At 51.9% G+C, this 17,425-nt stretch overlaps 1 protein-coding gene across 3 annotated transcripts in view; it reads right to left on the minus strand.

Annotated features, from left to right (window-relative positions):
- GRB10 (growth factor receptor bound protein 10) overlaps nucleotides 1-17,425 on the minus strand; it is a 171,365-nt gene that overhangs the window by 138,697 nt on the left and 15,243 nt on the right. The gene's annotated exons all lie outside the window — the stretch shown is intronic.

Consider the following 17,425-nt stretch of genomic DNA (forward strand, 5'->3'; position numbering starts at 1 on the left):
AAACAGACACACAGGATATCTTTTTTTTCAAGGAGATTTAATTTAAAAATTCTTCAAAGAGCAGAACGAGAAAGAAGTCCAAGAGGAGTAGGCTTCTAGTTGCCATGTCAACGGACTGCAGAGACAGATGCCTGCGGAGACCAGAGACCAGAGAAGCAAGGAACGCAGCTCTGGGTCCCAGGCCGCAGTCTGCATGTGTCCCCCCCACCCCCAGGAAAAGCAAGTGCCCCCGAGGCAGGCGGGGTACAAATGCACAGACCTTTGCCCTCTTGCAAGGCCAAGTTCACCTGTAATTCATGCTTCAAGCCCAGATCAAAGCCCACATCCTTCCCAGGGTCCTCCCAGAATACAGCCCTCACCCCACCCCACATAGACCCTCCTCCAGCTCAGCCCAGGTACCAGCCCCCCAGTGCAGAAGGCTCCGCGGAACACAGTGCACGCACGTTTAACAGGAGGGGGCAGAAGCAGGTGGACCTGCCCTTTGAATCCTGGCTACTTGCTTTGATTCCCTCATGCAACTCATCTTTCCTGAGGGATGAGCAGGAGGATTGCTCTAGGCTCGAAGGACAGTGTCAGGACCAAGCCAAAGCGTGGCTGAGCTGGAGGTGAGTTTTTAGTCACCTGGGCTCTCCCCTACAGTTTCCTCTGCAGGACAGTGCGCGGAGAGCCCACCTCCCCGAGGAGCGTAATACATCACATCGGGATGCCACTGACTCTTCACAGGTCAAATGCAACATACTCCCACGGGGACTCAGTGGGGCGATCGGCACAGAGCCAGCGTGAGTCCAGGAGAGTCTTCATCAGAGCTGCTGCCTCTGTGTTTGAGCTGGTCCACGGGCTGCGACGTGGGTGCCCTTGGTGGGGGGAACAGAGCCCTAAACTAATTCTTCCTGATCGCTCCACAGTGGAAATAAACCCTGCCCTGCCTCTGACGTGATAAGGAAGAAGTCATGGACCTCGAACTTACTAGAAAGCCAGCATGGAGCACAATGGCCAGGGATCAGGCGCAAGAGCCAGAGAGCCTCTTATCTCCTGACACCACCCTGTCTCAGCAGGTGACATCTGGGGGAGGCACTAAGCCTCTGAGGCCCCCCCCCCCCCCCCCCCCGCTCCAAAATCAACATGACAACAGTATCTCCATCTAGAGTTTTTTTTTTTTTCTTTTTTCTTCCATGTAGAGCTTTTAAGAGGAAGAAATGAGCCTGTAAAGATGTAGGACCCAACATACGGTAAATATTAAAGGAATATGCCAGACATGAACCATGACGCATCACAGTTCCCCCACGATCAGGTGCTAGACACTTGGCCACTAGTAAGCCTGCCGGTGTTCAGACAGGATGCTGATCTTAGGACCGAAAGGGGGACGCAGGATACAGGATTATGTGCCTGCTCAACACTGAACATCACCCGTCGACGCAAAGGCATTTTTAGTGAGGGCACCTGCTTTCTCCCTCTCAAAGAATGTGCAAGTCTGAAACAGATTATAGCAATTATGTCCAGTGCAACATCTCTAAATTCTAGTAGCGAAGTTGACCACAAACTAAAAAAAAAAAAAAAAAAAAGTGAATGGTCAAATGAGAACGAGGGTCTTTGAAATGACAATGGACTGGAATGTGGGAAAACGGGACTGGGTCACATAACACTTCTGCTCCTGAAATTCTGAGACATTTCCCATCTTTTCCAGAGAAACTAGTCTTCCCCTGGATTCTGATCCAAATGCCCCACGACTGCTTCCAAATGCGTCTTTTCTGCATAGGCCTTTAAATTTGCAACATACGCTCGGGAGGTTTGCCTTATTTTACAATGGGCAACATAAATTCATCTACCACGTGAGAAAAATGACACGCAGTTGCTTGTCAAACTCATCGCCACTTCGACCATTTCTATTTTTAAGAAAGTGGATATTGAACTTCCCAGCAGACAGAACAAAGACAGGATGATTTCTGAACGTGGTGAGCAGGCAGATCTACTGAGATGCGTCCTCATCAACAGCAGGACCAAGCAAGAGGCACAGAGCCCGTGCTTCGAACAAGCCTCCAGGCTCTGCGAGCAACAGCCCGTCCTCACCCACGGCCACTGTCACCAACACCGGCGGAGCCACTGCTGGGGTGCTGACACCGAACAGAGTCGCCGACACGCTGCACCCTTCGCCCGTCAATCAAGACAGCGCGTCCCCTGCAGGCTCCCCATCAGACACGACGTGAACTTTGAAATCCTATGTGCACGAACTTGGGCAAAACCAAACGTCTTTACTGACGTCCAAAGTATGTCAGAAACAAAGGACCCCTTGATTTCTGTGTAGCATCTGGGATATCTTCCCAAACTCCCAGAGTTTATATTAATCTTTCCTTCAGTCTAGCTTTCGCGCACTAAATATTTAGAGACATAACAGTGACTATTTAGACACTCAACAAATCCCACCTTCCGTGACGAGGATATTCAGCGTGTGCGGCCACACTGCTCTGGAACAGTCTATGCCTTCGCAAAAGGGGACTGAATGCCCTTAATTTAAAAAAAATAAATTCAATATTGTATGGATAGCGGACTCCACTTGCGACAGCAAATTGAGAAAGACAGATTGAGAAAGAGATCAATGGAATGGAAGTCAAGGAAAAGTCATTATAAAATGTCAGAACGCTAGCGCCGGAACCTGAGGATAGCCTTTAAAAGAGAAGCAAAAATTAAGCCAAAATTCCGAAATTCTACAGCTCAGACCACTTTTAGTTGGTGTTCCTACAGCCAGAAATGCCATCGTGACCTCCCTGGCCGAGAGGGCGGAATGTGACGACAAAGGAAAGTGGCCGCACCCGAATGCCAACGTCGTCCTCTCGAACCACCCAACACCCAGGAAGCGTTCAGCACAATGCAGCAGGGGCTCCATGGCCCGTGCCCAGGAAGGCCCTCCCTCTGTGGCCCGTCCACCAGCAGACCCTCAGGGGCTCCTACAGGGATGGCAAGCTGGCCCAGGTCAGGGGGTCCCATCCCAACTGGCTGCCATCACAGAAACCGCCCCGACTTAATCAAAATGTACGCCTGGGCCCAGAACGGGGTTCTCAACTCCACAGTCAGGCAGAACCAACAATCCTACCAGTCCTCACCGTGGGGCTTCCAGGAGCCACCGAGCAAGCTCGAAGATGGGCTATCCAAAGGACCCCTGCCCGAGGCCTCCCCGGCTGGACATGCAGCAAGACGGGGGGCTGCCGCCTGGAAAGACACAGGAGACTTCCCTCGACAGCCAAGGTCAGCGGGACAGCAAGGGACAGGGTAAACGCACGCGCCCACGGACACGGTGACCGCCCGGAGAATGGGTGAACAGCCAACACACACACGCACGTTTTAGCTCAGTCCCAAGAACAGAAGAACAGCCCTGCGTAAACTAAAGAACGACGCCACTTGCCTGAGTCATGGAAGAGACCTGGACTAATGGAAACATGCAAAGCTCCCAAATGGGAAGATGCTCTTCAAAGCAATCAACTGAGGAAACGAAAGCTAGTTTTGTAAATGAGGTGCGGTTATCCATCTAAATGCATTAAAACTAACAAGATCAATCATGAGACCACCGACTATAGCACATTAAGGGAGAGTTACTCTCATCTCAGAGTAAATTATAAAGCAAAAATAGTTAAAATAGTTTGGTACCGGCACAGAGCTTACATGCAAGAGGGTTCATCAGAAAGAGTGGGGCTGACCAACAGGAGTGTTCGGATTTGCATCACGTGCTCCATGAAGCATCCTAGTAAGAACATGGCCAAATCATCAAGCTTCCACAGCCTGGCACGCAGGATCCGCGGGGCTGGAATTCCAGGGTTGACCAGCTCTCCCAGACGGTCCTGCTGATGCCGCGGAGGATGAAGGGGATGGCCATGATGCCCACAGATGGCGATGAGAGCCACCTCGATTGACAGCCTGTCACAGGTCACACGTCTCACCAGATGCTCAAAGACCACTAATCAAACGGTTTTGAGGATTATGTTGAAACAAGTAAATGTAGAGAAGACATATAATGAAATGGAAAAATGAATGGTCCTTACTTAAGAACACAGAAATACTGTCAATCCTTCAAAGCAGAATCATTATCCCATTTCAGGGATGAAGAAACCAAGGCTGGGATACAATGAGTACCTCCCAAGCTCCCACAGCCAAGAAATGGAAGAGCCAGAACTGAATCAACACGTATTTGAATCTGGCCCACCCATTTTATTATTTTGTTGATGAACAGCATTTGTAGGGTAAGAAGAGAATAGAAAAATTTGGGCACTCCTTTACCACGTTTCTCCTCCTTTTTGTTCTTTTGGATCACATTGTTTGGAGCATATTTTATCATTTTATTTTAGAGAAGGAAAAAAAAAAAAAGGTCCAAAATAAGAGCCTGAAATTCCAAGCACAGAGGATAACGGGGGCAGGGAGGGGGGAATTCCCCTGCTTGCCAGTGATTTGCAGGTCAGAGATGGGGTGTAAAAGAGGGAACACTCTTGACCTAATGAAAGCATCTACCAGAAACATCCAGCAGCCAAGTGGCCTACATAATGAGGAGGCACCAGTAACCTTGCCCTTAAAATTAGGGCCAGCAAGCCCAGATGACAGCAAGCCCCTTGGTCACCCCCCTAGATGATACAGCAAGGTACAAAACAGAAACCAGGCGCAGAAGTTGTCTAGAAAGAGCTAAGAAGCCAGCGTTATTTACAGAGGAAATTCAGGAACATCAGCTGTAGGCCAAGCTCCTGTCAGCATTTAATAAGGTCGGGATCCCAGAGCGACACCCCCCCCCCCCCGCCCTCAGTCTTTCAGGCAACAGCACCAAGCAGGTTACAAAGTATAGCGGTAAAGTGGTTTTATTCATAGAAGCAAGAGAACTAACGTACTTAAGAAGTACGTACGAGATCCCGAGGAAAACCCAGAAACTCTGGTGAAGAACCTACAAGAAATCGGAAAGAAGAGGCCAAGGTGCAAACACAGCACTTTCTGGGAAGGGAAGCCCTCCCCTCGCTGCTCCTGCCCCAGGAAATGGGGGGGTGCACCCCCAGCCGACACCCCAGGTCTGCCAGGGACCCGCGGCTTGCCTGGGGGCAGTTGGACAGGCACAGGACAGACACAGAAGTCCACAGAACAGAAGAGGATCCGGGTGGAGCTGAGTGACCACAGAAGAAGGAAAATTAGGATCCAGGATAAGGGTCTACTGGTGCTCAGTTAAGACACAGGCGGATCTTCACCGCCCACCATTCCTGGTAGATGAATGACTTAATCATCATGAAACGTAATAAGAGAAGGCACGGAAGAATAACGTTACGAAATCTGGACGAGGAAGATCTTCCCAAGCAAGATTCTCACCCTGGAAGCCAGGAAGGAAAATCCAACTCCTTCACGGCACCCAGCCCTCTCTGCAAAATCAAAGGACAAGCAAAAACCTTGGGGAGAAAAAATAACTGGAAGCAAGGCAAATGCACCTGTCCCTGTCCCCCTCCCCTGCTTGGCACAACCCACCAAGTCCCCCCCGGCCTCGGCCCTCCCTCCCACGCCTGCCATCCAGTGGCACAGGTGCTCTGGCTACAGGAGCATAAGAAATCCACCCACTACCCTCCTCCCGTCTCTGCTGCCGACACCAGGCCGCTGCGCTCCTCCGACCTAGAACCAGCCTCAGCACCCGCTGCCCCCCGCGCCCCCTCTCAAGCTGGCTTCAGATACACCTGGACACCCCCCAACAGCAGCCTGACCCAGGGGGCCTGCCTCCCCTCGGACCCACAGCTCGCCTCACCCACCAGCCTCCTCCAGGAGCTCAGACACTCCCCGCTCCGCACCCAGACCCTGCTCGGCCCCGCTCCTCTGGCCCTGCAGACACAGCCAGCCGTTCTGTGGGCTCAATTCTCCTTCCGGTTCCCTCCCGCAAGGATGAAATGATGCAAATCCCAAAAGGTGCTTCTCACGGAACTGGCCAAAGGCAGCCCTGACCCAGGTGGAGGCAGAGATCAAGGAGGAAAGGAGCTGAGGAGGAGGAGGGAAGGGTTACTCTCGCGGAAGGGGGAAGTGACAACCAGGTCCACAAATCCACCTGAGTTAGCGGCAGGAAAGGACCCAGGAGGACACAGACCATCAGCGACCGGCAGGGAGGCCAACTAATGGCTCAGAGGGCGCAGCCGGGGCCTTCGCTCTATTCTACAGACTCTGGGTCCGGACGTTTGCAAGAAGGAACAGGAATCACGTAATTTTAAAGTTGATCTCCCTAGTCAAAAGTGTTTCTGTCAGGTTTCGGGCCAGTGGTCCTGCTGCTTCTCCCCCCTTCCCACCCCTCACCCCAAAACCCCACCTGAGTCCCTCGTGACGCTCAAGCACAGTCTCCTTCCCTCACCCTGTGGCTGGCTCTGCCCGCTCCCCTTTCTAGGAATTCCAGAGAAATCACAGCTCTCCACGGAAAACAATGAGGCCATTAAGTGCTGTGGGCCAGTCACATGAACCAAGAACAGCCCAGAAGCTTCTAGAAATGCCCCTCTATTTTCTTTGTTTTGTTTTCCTTCCTTCCTTCTGCATTTTCTTTCTTCCCTCAGGAAGTTAGAAAAAAAAGCCAACAAGAGAAAGAGGAAAATAAGTGAAGATGCTCTAATTTGTGGAGAAACTTTGCTATGGGATTTTGAGTGATGTTGAGCGAGGCACCACCAACCACAGGTTAAGATTTCGCCCCTCGTCACAGAGGAAATCTGTGGGAAACAGTCTTGTGTGGGTGCCTATCACCGCCCCGAGAACAGCCCAAATCACGGGGCATGCCCCACGGTCCCATGTCCCCCCACCTCCAGAACCTTACATGCGAAAGACAATCACCTTTCCTCCTCAGTACCACTCAATACCCCCTGTAGGGAACAACTGGAGGTTCTAGGTTTGGGGGATAAAGTGTTACAAACACATGTAAGAAAAAATGCGCCTTCAGTGCAGGGAGTCCAGATTCTACCAAGGACAACGGAGATGCCGGAGGGTCTGACCAGCCCAGAACCCGGCCCAGCATCTGGGCATAGAAAATAACTGCTACAGTCAACAATCTAATCACCTTTTATTACTTTTATCAAGTCTAGCAGTATGAATCTTCAGTGACCTTTAGCTCTCTCCTTGTATTTGGCCCTTCTCAAGCCCTGCTGGGCCCTTCCAGCAGCTCCCCCCCATCTTCTCCCTCCCCCCTCCCCTCCCCCTGTCCCCCCACCATGTGAAGACACAGTGAGGAGGGGCCCCCTGCACACCAGGAAGGGAGCCCTCAGCACAGAGGGAATCGGCCAGAGCCAGATCTTCGAACTGTGAGAAGTCAATGTGTGCTGACTAAGCCCCCGGTCTGTGCTACTCCGTTAGGGCAGGCCCGAGCAGACGGAGACAAGGGTGGCCTACGGACTGAGTGCCCAGCCCCAGCACCACTGCTCAAGGCGGGGGAGGGGGGTGGGGAATTCCTCTGTAGCTCTAAATACGCCCCCCCTGCACCGACCGAACAGTCTCACACTCCTCCCTGAACCAGACCGCCTCTGGCCACACGGGCAGCAGCTCAGGAAACACGGGCTCAGCGACTCTCTGCAGAACGCAGAATGTTCTGCTCAGACACACAGAGCCGGCCGCTATGCCTGCCGGTTCCACTCGAGAGTCGCAGGGTGGCGGCCCCCCCAAGCCGTTCCCTCTCGAGGACCCTGCGGCCCTGCTCAGTCTACCTTAGGACCTGAAGAACAGTTCCTACACGAGCCTATCAAGGTGCATCTCTTAGATTCCACCTCCCAGTGAGCCCACTTTGACAGGACGCGACAGACCCGTCGTCTTCTCTTCGTGGACGCGACCCGTGGCAGGGTGACAAGCCCGCATCTCTCTGTCCTTCCCCGTCCACTGCTTCACTCCCTTGTCATGTGCCAGGAGCCCGCGTCTGCTCCCCTTGACCCTGTTCCATCTGCCTAGGACTCGGGAGACCCGCTGAGCAAGTGGTGGAAACACCCGCGATGCTCTCTGAACCTCAGGCTCCTTATCGGTGCCAGGAGGGCCTTGGGCACCTGCTCCTGTCAGGGCTGGGAGTGAGAGCTCTTTGGGTGGAGAAGTCTTCTGCTTTGGGGCCCCGGGGTGGCTCAGTGGTTAAGCGTCTGCCTTCGGCCCAGGTCATGGTCCCAGGGTCCTGGGATCGAGCCCCGCATCGGGCTCCCTGCTCAGCGGGGAGCTTGCTTCTCCCTCTCCCTCTGCCCTTTGCCCCCTCCTGTGTGCTCTCTCTTGCTCTCTCTCAAATAAATAAATAAAATCTTTTAAAAAAAGAAAAGAAAGGAAAAAAGAAAAGGGAAAAAAGGAAAGGAAAGGACAAAGAAAAAAGTTAAAGAAAGGAAAGGAAAGGAAAAGAGAACAGAAAAAAAAGGTCTCCTGCCTCCCGCACATCAGACGAAGAAGCTGTGTCACAGACGCCCTTGGGCGGGCGGCCTCTCATCGCCCGTCCCACTTACAGGTGGCTGTCCAGTGACAGGCAGATCACTGAGCAACACTTGGCGATCTTCCTCGGGACACCGTCCTAAGGCTCTTGTAAGCCCAGGAGTTCCCGGCAGGCACCGAATGGCTTGCGTTACCTTCTCTAACAATCATTCCACGTTGACCTTTGTCCTGAAGTCATGACTTCTTCCTTGATTGGCTCCATAAACATTTACTGAGTGCTCACGACAGCCTCCATCCTGACGAGCACTCTCAACAAGCTGGTCCCTAACCTGGTTTCTTGGGGCAGTCGACGCAAGACGCAGGAGTGTGGCCAAGCCTTGGTCCACACCCCGCAAGGAAAACAGGGGAAGAAAAGCAGTCTGTGGCATGCATGGCCGATCACTGGTTTTATCCGTTCTGCAAAAACTGGCATGAGCATGTGGAAACCCATCCCAAGTGAACTCGTCCTCAGGTGTCTAGCAGGGGACGCCCAGCTGCTGCTAATCCGCGTGGGAAACAGCCCTACACAACTGGTCACTTCTCTAAGGAATCCCAGCTAGTCACACATCCTTGACCCGAGAGCGGGTCCTCCTCCTGTCTGGGAAAGTCTGCCCCGCCCCGGGCCCAGAGGCAAAGGGACAAAGCAGAGCCCCACTCACAGTCAGAGGAGCAGAAACCCACCCATGGGGCGGGGGGCGGGGGGACAGCTGCTGTTGCCAGCAAACCATGCTACACAGAGCCCGCCGCTTAGGAGACGTGAATGCGGGCGCCCGGGTGGCTCAGCTGGTTAAGCGACTGCCTTCGGCTCAGGTCATGATCCCGGAGCCCCGGGATCGAGTCCCACATCAGGCTCCCTGCTCAGCAAGGAGCTTGCTTCTCCCTCTGACCCTCCCTCCTCTCATGTGCTCTCTCTCTCTCACTCTTGCTTTCTCGAATAAATAAATAAAAATCTTTAAAAAGGAGACGTGAATGCACCTCAAAATTTCCAGTGGTCCTCACGTCAATGCAGTCTTGGGGACAAGGCGGGGTCTTCCACTGGAAAGCTAACCCGGACCTCAGCTCCACCAACTGAAACCCACACTTCATACTCCAGTATTCAATCTTCCTCTTCCTGGTGATCAGAGCTATGAAAACCGTCACGACAGACGAACTTCAAAAGGCCTCCCGTAGGGGCGCCCGGGTGGCTCAGTCGGTGCAGCGTCCGACTCTTGGTCATATGGCTCAGGTCCTGATCTCAGGGTCGTGGGATCGAGGCCCAGGACAGGCTCTGTGCTCAGCGGCATCTCCCTCTGCCCCTTCCCCTTCCCGTACTCCCTCTCTCTAAAATAAATCTTAAAAAAGAAAAAAAAAAAAAAGGTCTCCTATAAGAATTACTAAAAGTAATCTAAATCCTTTCAGAATTCTATTACCTTCCACGATTGAGATGCCAAATGCCCAGAGAGGTGGGAGCCACCGCACCCTACAGGAGGCCTCACAGGAGGGAAGCTGGCGTGGAGACCTGCAAAGGAATCCGTCCTTCACCTGCGTCAGCGACTGAAATGCTTTTCCTTTGCCAACAGAGATCACGTAATGCTCACGTGCCCGGCCTCCCCTTCACACTTCCCAAGCTGACCAGTGCTCAACAGCCCGGATATGCTCTATGGCTTGTCATGCATCACCTGCATGGGATAGTCAACAAATATTTGGTCCTTGTCCCAGTTCCCGGCACACGGCTCCTACAACTCCCGGAAGCTCCAGAGTGATGAGTGTCTTATAGGCTAATGAAGCAGGTGGCTGGGACCCCCTGACACCTTCAGGATGGGAGATGGATGGTCACCAGAAAGACCAGGCATGGTTAGGATGTGGAACTGTCCCCACCTTCGTGACCTCCCGGGAAGGGACAGGGGCTAGAGGCTGAGTGACCTCCCGGGAAGGGACAGGGGCTAGAGGCTGAGTGACCTCCAGGGAAGGGACAGGGGCTAGAGGCTGAGTGACCTCCAGGGAAGGGACAGGGGCTACAGGCTGAGTGACCTCCAGGGAAGGGACAGGGGCTACAGGCTGAGTGACCTCCAGGGAAGGGACAGGGCTAGAGACTAAGCTAACTGCAAATGGCCAATGAGCTGATGAATTGTGCCTACCTACCGGAACCTCCACAAAACCCCATTCTTTAGGGTGGGAGGGAGCTTCAAGATGCGGGAGCTCTTTGGGGTGCTGGGAGCCCCCAGGGAGAACACGGAAGGTCCACGCGCCCCCCCTTTACCTACACCTTGCTCTTTGTGTTTCTTCCATCTGGCCGTTCCTGAGTTGTAGCCTCTATCACAAACCTACAAGTGTAAGTGAAGTACCTTCCTGAATTCCATGAGCCATTCTAGCAAACTACCAAACTAAGAAGGGGGTTGCATCCCCATTCTATATTCATCTGGTCAGAAGTACGGGGGCTTGGGATTCAGCTGGCATCTGAAGTGAGGGCCCCTTTCTGGCGCAGTCTCGAGCCCTATAGCCCATTGCGGGGGGGCAGTGTCGGAACCGCACGGAATTACAGGACACCCCCACTGGTGTCTGGAGATTTGGAGGGCTGACATTTGGCATCAGATGCATTGTGAACAAAAAGTGTAAGCTGACAGAGAAAAACAGGTCGCAGAGCCAGGACCACATCACCCTTTGCTTGGAGTCCGTCTGTCCGCACGGTGAGCTCCTGGCTGGCTTCACCCGCCCCGACTCCGAGGCTCCGGGTCTGAGTGCTGGCTGAGGCTAGGGGGCCCCGGGCTTTCTGCAGGCAGCTCGGCCAGGTCAGAGGAGGGACAGAGCCGGGTCACTCTGCCCCTCTCCCCTGTAAGCTTACCTTCTGCTCCGCCGGTACAAAGTGCCGGTCTCACTCCTGTCCCGAAGCACTCTGGGGGGGGGGGGGGGGCGCTCAGTGTGACGCCTGTCTCAGATTCCTCTGCAGACACCTGGGTTTCCCGGGGGGAAACAGGACAGTGGCCAGGAGCTCTGCCCTACGATCTGGGCAGCCAGGCCCTCACCACGACGTCTCACAGCCCTGGACTCGGGCTGCGCAGCGCTTCTATCTACATCCCACTGCCAAGCTGACCCATCAGTGAATGCACACAGAGGGGGCACCAGCTGCTGGCACCAGCATCTCCCCACCGCGTCCATACCGTAGCCCCAGAAAGTATACGAATACACCAGAAGACAGAAGACCTGGGCTCCCCACCTCATCTGGTGCTCAACAACTAGGGGCCGTCTTCAGGGTGTCCGTAAGCTACAGAGGACACAAGAGACACAGAGATGCGCCACAGGGTCCTCACCACGGAGAGACCCCAGCATCCCAGCACCCCGGCTGCACCCCGCATCTGCATCTCCACCTGCAGCAGTCTCTCACGGGAGCCTTGATCTTGACCGACCTCACATGCCAAGGGCAACAGCAAAACCACCTTCAGGATACTAACCCAGGGCCTCTCCCTCCTGAGTGCACACTGGGGTGTCCCAGAGGCCACAAGGCATGTGACTGAATGCAGAAGCAGGTTCGAGAACCCAGGCACCTTCTGTTAAGCCGGATCTTAAAGAGATTTACAAAGTGTAAAATGATGACACTCTCATTACATTTTTTATTTGAAAACACAGCTATCTTTTTAAGACATAGCCTTTATGTTTACATATAACAGATTTATTGTTTTTTTTTTAAGATTTTATTTATTTATTTGACAGAGAGAGAGACACACAGCGAGAGAGGGAACACAAGCAGGGGGAGCGGGAGAGGGAGAAGCAGGCTTCCCGCGGAGCAGGGAGCCCGATGCGGGGCTCGATCCCAGGACCCCGGGATCATGACCGGAGCCGAAGGCAGACGCCTGACGACTGAGCCACCCAGGCAACCCCGATTTATTCTTCTTTTTATGGAGGAATAAGTATTTTGTAAATGTGTCTCTGTTTTGGCAACAGCCAAGATCAATATGCACGGTCACAAAAACACAAGCTCTGTAGGGTCGCCAGTCACTTTTAAGGGTGTGAAGCGGGTCCTGGGAGCGAACCTGGGAGGCCCACAGCCTCCAAGGCCCGAGCAGCCCCAGGAGGTAAAGGGGATGCCCCCGGGGCAGGCTGCACCACCACCAACCAGGCTCACGCAGCAAACCAAGGCCCTTGGGGAACAAGAGCCCTTAGAGACTCGGTCAATCAGGAAAGATTTCACGAACAATGATACTGGGTTTCAGAACTGTTCACCTGAGACAGGGCCATGAAAATAAATGAGGGCACTCCCTGCGGGGGCGGGGGCGGGGCAGATCCGAGGTGGGGAGCCCAAGGGTCGTCACCTCTGAAGAGTAATTGCTCAACTGTGCTCCCCATAGGCCTGTCCTGTGGGATTCTGGCAAGATGCACAGCTGGAAGCATTCAGAACATTCTTCCCTGCCTCCTGAATAAGCCACCAAACAGGGACAGTCAGAGAGAAAATGTCACACGTCCAGTATTTCCAGTTTTCTAGCAGAGTTCTGCAGGATGGGCAGCCTCCCTGGGGCTCCTGCACTGCAAAGCGGAGTGTCACCATCTGCCCTCTGCCTCTCCTGTGAGAAACCTGGGCCTGAACTTGACGATGCGCTCAGGGCACCTGCACAGATCTCCACCCAGACACGTTCTCCATAATGTTGGTCCCAGCTGCTCCTCTCCTTGGGTTTAAACTGTCTGACGTGGGAGACCAGAGCCCACAGCCGGAAGGGACACACTGTGGGGGAAGGGGGGGACACAGTGTCTCCCGGGGAAAACAGCGCCCCACTCTCTCGCCCGCTGCAGGATTACCTCCCAGGACTGAGCACACGCTTAAAGGAAAAGGGGATCTATCCTGACCGGAGAACGTAAGACTGACTCTGCTAAATGGGGCAAGGACCTTTGTAACGCCTGTTATTTCTATCCATAAGGACACGCTACCGTGCAAGGGGAAAGACACCAGTGCCCCGAGCCTCCCGTGCTCACCGCTGCAGGCCCAAACGGACCCTGACAGGGACCTAAAAAGCCAAATGAATTCAAGTGGCACGTGTGTGCCCGACACTTGACACCAGAAGGAACAGAGGCTAAGGGAGATGGCCACGCAGACGTACATCCGTTCAGATGACGACCTCCACCTTCGTAACCGTCCAACAACCTCGAACATTGTGAGAAATAAAAAAGGAGTACAACTGTGCGAGGCCTGGTACAAGATCAGTTCCCTGCCTCCAAAAGGCCACGCCAAACCCAAGGCCTTGGCGGCCACACTCAAAACTAGAAGGCGGCCACCACACCTGCGAGCAAAGGCAAATGGATTACTATGTGACAGCACAGGGCAAAGTAGTATTGCCTGTGTTCCTGAACCTCACTGCTTCTAGATCATTCTGAATCCAAGACCAGGGACTGTCAAGAACCCAGGATCTTTCCTACAAAACTCCCCCAAGGAAAGGAAATTAAATGTTTGCTGAAGACCTACTATGTGCCAGGCACTGTGAGATGAATGTGACTTTGGTATCTAAAATGCAGAGAGTGGGGCGCCTGGGTGGCTCAGTCGGCTAAGCGTCTGCCTTCGGCTCAGGTCAGGATCCCAGGGTCCTGGGAACGAGTGTCGCGTGGGGCTCCCCGCACAGCGGGGAGTCAGCTTCTCCCTCTCCCTCTGCCCCTGCTCATGCACTCACATGCCCTCTCTCTCTCAAATAAATAAAATCTTTAAAATGCTGAGAGCAAAGAAGCAACATGCGTGGATGAAGTCCTTCCTCTTATCACACACGTCCCCATTCATTCAAGCAGGTGGGCCTTTGGTGGGAACACACCACCTCTCCCTTCTCCCTTCTCAGGGGAACAAAGAACGTGGGACTTGGGATCCAAAGCTCAATGCGGACAAGTCTAACCCTTTCATCCACTCATGCCCGCCTGACCCTGAACGAGGCCTAAGACCAGGAGGTCTCTCACTTCCCCATCCATAGAAGGGAGACTCTCTCCCTCCCTTGCAGGGTTGTCCTGAGGGTCAAAGGCAGGGTCAGAGGCAAGCCAGGTAAGCTCAGTGCCAGGAATCCACCACCCCCTCCTTTTCAAGCAGCAGCAGGATGTCTTGTCCAAGCAGTTGCTGGAGTCAGCTAGAAAATGCAAACACCTCTCCCCTAACCAGCATAGCAACCGCAAGACTATGCTATCAAGAGCATCGTTAAGGACCAATACAAGTTTCAGTGTTTTGTAAAAGGTTCTTCTAAATATAACTTACTCCACAAATGTTCACACCGAGGTAGCCTTCCTTAAAGCATTAGTTATGAGAAGATTCTAGAGAAACAAAGGACAGCAATCTGTAGGATGTACTCGCCCCCCCCCAAGCACACAAAGATTGGCAAAATGGCCATTATCAGTAATTTAAATGTAAATAAATTAAACCCTCAAAAGGCAGAGATTGGCAGGATGGAAAAATATAAAGACACATAATCCAACAATATGCTGTTTCCAGGAGACTCACTTTAGAACAAAAGACACAATCAGGTTCCAAGTGAAAAGACTGAAAAAAGATTATTTCATGCTCACAGTGACAAAAAGAGAGTTGGGACATAGCTATACCACCACCGGCCAAAATGCACTTTAAGTGAAAATTCTTAGACAAAGAAGGACGTTCTATACTGAGGATAGGGTCAATTCATCCAAAAGACTTAACAACTTGGGGCGCCTGGGTGGCTCAGTAGGTTAAGCGTCCGCCTTCGGCTCAGCTCAGGATCCCAGGGTCCCGGGATCGAGTCCCGCGTCGGGCTCCCTGCGCGGCGGGGAGCCGGCTTCTCCCTCCCCCGCTCCCTCCTGCCTGCCGCTCCCCCGCTCGCTCTCTGTCAAATGAGTAAATACGCACTCCAAGGAAACTACAGACCAGCACCGCTGATGAACGCTGATGCAAAAATCCTCAACAAAACGCAACACTGTTTCGTTAGGTAGCAGACTTCAGTCGTAGATTAAAAGGATGACACAACTGACCAGCGGGATTTATTCAAGAAACGCAGAGAAAGTTCAACCTACAAAAACCAATCAAGAGAACATACCACATTAATAGAATAAATGGAAACAACCAACATGATCATCTCACCTGACCAAGAAAAAGCACCTGACAGAATTCATCCCTCTGTCATGATATACTCACCTAGGAACAGAAGATGTCCTGGTCCGTCCAGGCTACTGTGACAAAGTGCCACACAGTGGACAGTTTATAAAGAACACGAACTTACTGCTCACAGTTCCAAAAGCTGGAAATCCAAGAGCTGCATACCAGCATTATCGAGGGAGGGCTCTGTTCCAGGTCACAGACTTGTCATTGTACCTTCACAGGCCAGAAGAAGCTAGAGAGCTCTGTGGATCTCTTTTATAAAAGCACTAATCCCGTTCCTGAGGGCTCCACCCTCATGACCTAAGCACCTCCTGAAGGCCCCCGCCTACTAGGATTTCAACGTAATGAATTTTGGGAGGACACCAAACATCCAGAGGAGAGCAAAAGGAAACTCTAACCATCATAAAGTTTTTCGCATATGAAAAATCCCCAACTAACAGCAGACTCAAAGGCAATAGAGTGAAAGCTCTCCCTCTAAGATCAAGAATAAGTCAAGGAGAGGGCACCTGGGTGGCTCAGTCAGTTAAGCATCTGCCTTTGGCTCAGGTCATGATCTCAGAGTCCTGGGATCCAGCCCCGTGTTGGGCTCCCCGCTCAGTGGGAGCCTGCTTCTCCCTCCCCCCCATCCCTCCCCCCAGCTCCTGCTCACTCGTTCTCTCTCTCTCAAATAAATAAAATCTTAAAAAAAAAAAGATAAGTCAAGGAGGCCTGCTTTCATCATTTCAATTCAACATAGTACTGGAAGCTCTAGCCAGAGCAATTAGGCAAGAAAAATAAATACATGGTATCCAAATTGGAAAGAAAAAACTAAAGTTATCTCTATTCCCAGATGATGGGACTTTATATGCAGAAAACTCTAAAGTTTGCATATACACACAAAACTATGAGAATGAAATAATAAATTCATCAAGGTTATAGGATATAAAATCAACAGTTGTTTTTCTATATACAACGAACAATCTGAAAATGAAATTTAAGAAAATAATTCCATTTAGAGTAGCATCAAAAACAATAATTAGGAATAAATTTAACCAAAGGTGAAAGACTTGTAACACTGAAGTCTCTAAAATGTTACTAGAGGAATACGAAGAAGACCTAGGGGTGCCTAGGTGGTTCAATCGGTTAAGCATCAGCCTTCGGCTCAGGTCATGATCTCAGGGTCCTGGGATCGAGCCCCATGTCAGGCTCCCTGCTCAGTGGGGAGCCTGCTTCTCACTCCCCCTGTGTCCCTCCCCCCTCTCATGCTCTCTCTCTTACTCTCAAATAAGTAAGTAAAATCTTGAAAAAAAGAATATAAAGATGATGACGTAATAAGACAATATACCTGTGTTCATGGATTGGAAGACTTGATAGCACTGTCAAAACAGCCTACAGATACAATGCTCTCCCCATCAAAATCCCACCAACATATTCTGCAGAAATATAAAGAATCGGGAAGTATCAAGTATTGATGAGGACATGGAGAAATTGGAACACTTGCCCACGGCTGACGGGACCGCAAAATGGTGCAGCCACTACGGAAAACAGTACGGCGGTTCCTCAGAAACACTGAAAACAGGATTACTATAAGATCCTGCAATTCTGCATCTAGGTATGCACCAAAAGAAAAAAAAAGTCTGAAAGCAGGGACTCAAACGGGTACTTGTATACCAATGTTTGTAAAAGCACTATTTGCAGAAGTCAAAAGGTAAGAACCCAAATACCTATCGGCAGTTGAATGGATAAACAAAAAAGGTGGTGTATACATACAAGAGAATATTGTTCAGCCATAAAAAGGACTGAAGTACCAAGAGCTGCCAGAACACGGACGAATCTTGAAAACACAATACTAAATGAAAGAAGCCAAGCCAAAAACCACATACCATATGAAACCATTCGTAGACATATCCCCAACAGGGCAATCTATAGAGACAGAAAATAGGTTAGTGGTTGCTGAGGGGTGGTGGGGGTGACGGAATG

Source organism: Zalophus californianus, chromosome 12 (assembly GCF_009762305.2).
Source record: "Zalophus californianus isolate mZalCal1 chromosome 12, mZalCal1.pri.v2, whole genome shotgun sequence".
NCBI classification, from domain to species: Eukaryota; Metazoa; Chordata; class Mammalia; order Carnivora; family Otariidae; genus Zalophus; species Zalophus californianus.